General features: G+C 44.0%; 1 non-coding gene across 1 annotated transcript; it reads left to right on the top strand.

The window, feature by feature from the left end:
• The first annotated feature begins 1,772 nt into the window (after nt 1-1,772).
• Nucleotides 1,773-1,904, top strand: LOC123928653. The gene has a single exon (XR_006815785.1). It is a non-coding gene; the product is annotated as a small nucleolar RNA SNORA70 (small nucleolar RNA).
• The last annotated feature ends 1,080 nt before the right edge of the window (nt 1,905-2,984 follow it).

The following is a 2,984-nucleotide window of genomic DNA, read 5'->3' as shown; positions in this document are numbered from 1 at the left end:
GTGACTCAGTGGGTTAAACCTCTGCCTTTGGCTCAGGTCATGATCTCAGGGTCCTGGGATAGAGCCCTGCATCTGGCTCTCTGCTCAGCGGGGAGCCTGCTTCCTCTCCCTGCCTCTCTGCCTACTTGTGATCTCTGTCTGTCAAATAAATAAATAAGTAAATAAAATCTTTAAAAAACAACAACACAAACAACACATGTCAACCAGAGAACTACGCAAATCAATGAAAACAACTTCTTAAAAAAAAAATCTCTAAAAGAAAATGGAGCAAATTCAATTTTGTGGTGCATTTTGCTTATTTGTTTTATTTTATTTTTATATTTATTTTACTGCTCTTGCCCTTCAAGCTGGAATTATGAGTACACTTCTCAATTATTTTAAGCAAATGAGAAAAGATTCATCACACTATGAAAACAAATATCAAAATATCTCCTATGGTCGCAATGTTCATATCTGCACATTTAACTATAATCCTGCATAGGATCGGTAATACTTGTGTGGGTTTTTTTTTTTTTTCAATTGTTTGTAACTGGACTTGTAAAACAGGGAATTTTTCCATTTTTGAAGAACTGTCTAAAAAAAAAGAAGCAGCAGACTCTCTCCAGTGTTACATATAAAAGACCTCTTTGTCACCTTCTCCCATGGAATCGGAACAGACTAACCCTACCTTCTCTCCTCTAACAAGGTAATGATGGTTTGTGCTGGAAATCTAAATCTGGCCCCAGGCAGCCTAGTGATTTTCCAGCCAGAAGCAAAGAGAGAAAGCAGCGCTAAGAGAGGCTTTGTGTCCCTCTGCCGGGCGCCTGCAGCCGGCAGAACTGTGGGAAGTCTGCCACCTAGTGGAAGGTCGAGGCCAATGCTCTTGAAATTTCTTGAAATTTCTTGAAATTTCAAGATTCTGGATGCAGTGGTTGCAGACCCTTGAAGATCCTGGATGCAGTGGTTGCCAAACACTTTCTTGAAATAGTTTTGTACCATACCCTCTTGGCTGTCAAGAACCGCTTCTATAAATGGAGCTCTGGGGCTGTAGCTTCCGTTTGGGACATTGTGTATTATCCAGAGAATACCCAGCACCAGCTACAAACAATATGCAAACGCAAGACACAAAATGTTCCTTCCTATAAATGAAAACTACACAGTGGCGCCCTATATAAAGCCTCTTCATAAAGTGGTGCCTCATGAGGTACTGTTTTACTTAACAATCCCATCCCATTGCCACAGTGATTACCAATGTATTCTGTGTGTCTTTTCCTACACAGGCAAAACAAAAGGTGGGAAGTACACTTAACCCCCATTATTATGATTAAAGTTGTACATGTGAATTTTCTGCACAGAGAGTGTTTTCTGGCTGTTTATACCCATGCAATAATTTATCCCAGTTTATGGATGCCACTCAAAAATGACTGACATTTTTGGGGCACCTGGGTGGCTCAGTCGTTAAGCGTCTGCCTTTAGTTCAGATCATGACTCCAGGGTCCTGGGATCGAGCCCCACATCTGGCTCCCTGCTCCGTGGGAAGCCTGCTTCTCCCTCTCCCACTCCCCCTGCTTGTGTTCCCTCTCTCGCTGTCTCTCTGTCAAATAAATAAATAAAATCTTAAAAAAAAAAATGACTGACTTTTTCAAATAAAGTTAAGAGATTGGGAGCTGGATCCCAGGCCAGGCCATACAGATATGTTTGTGCTCTCTTGTTTTGGTCCCATTCCTCACAGTATTTTAGTTTGCTTTATGTTTTAAATACTTGTTTTAAATTTATGTTAAAGTAGTACATGTCTGCAGCCAATTAAGCCAACTGTGCTCTTTCTCCATGGGGCCAGTGTGCCATGGCTGCAAATGGTAGCCTCCCTGGTAGTGTATACAGCCTGTTGATTGTATGGGTTACCCAAAGGGACCCTGGAGATAGCCCTCTCCAGTAGACACTGAGGTCTGACCACATGTTATCTCCAATCTAGGCTGCAGACAGGTATGGGGGGTACCTTTGGAAAGCCCTAGGGCACAGTAGCCAAGGTCTACATTGGTCAAGTCATCGTGTCCATCCGTACCAAGATGCAGAACAAGGAGCATATGACTGAGGCACTACACAGGGCCAAGTTCAAGTTCCCTGGCCACCAGAAGATCCAGATCTCCAAGAAGTGGGGCTTTACTAAGTTTAATGAGGATGAATTTGAAGACATGGTAGCTGAAAAGCGGCTCATCCCAGATGGCTGCAGGGTCAAATACATCCTTAATTGTGGCCCCTTGGACAAATGGAGGGCTCTGCACTCACGAGAATCTCAGCACTGCCCCCTCCCTATCCATGCCTACCAATACATCCTACTTCCTGTCAAAAAATAAAGTAGCATATGGATAGGTACCTATTTGAAGGCATCAGTCCCCTATTCTACCCCTTCCTTCTGTGGTCCTATTCCCTAGAAGTAACTACTTGTTAGTCTGTTAAATGCTTCTTTTGCTATGTTCCTCCGTAATCTCAAAATAAAATGTGTTTGCTGCTATGACCGGATCTACTGGTGGTGGACTATTTCGGTTTGTGTTCCCTCTGAAGTATACTACAAGGTAAGGTATTCCTCGGCAGGATGGGGAAATACAATGAGGCAGGGAAGGAAGCCAGGAAAGGGTAGGCATCAAACCAGCTGCCACTGTAGGAACCTAGAGCTAGAGCCCAGTGCAGAAATGGGAGCCAGTGAAAAACCGTGCGCAGTATCAGCAGTTTAGAGCTACTCTTGTCAAATGGGCAGCCAAGTGAGCTCCAGCAGCAGGAGAAACTCCAAAGCAAAGAAATGCAGAAGTCTAATTGGACACAGGGCCGCTGTGTGCAGTTGTGGTCAGGGTCAGGTATCTGGGCAGGGCACTGTTGGCACCCACTAAGGCCATCTTACCTAGATGGGCAGGTCCCTAGCACACAGCCACCTCCCCTTCCCATCTTTCCGACTAATCATTTTTAGTCCTTCTTTGGAAACCTACGTTACTTAAAGGATATACTAACAG

This window comes from Meles meles, chromosome 1 (genome assembly GCF_922984935.1).
Source record: "Meles meles chromosome 1, mMelMel3.1 paternal haplotype, whole genome shotgun sequence".
Lineage (NCBI taxonomy): Eukaryota > Metazoa > Chordata > Mammalia > Carnivora > Mustelidae > Meles > Meles meles.
Note: the sequence above shows the minus strand (reverse complement) of the source record. Positions and strands in the feature narration are given on the sequence as shown.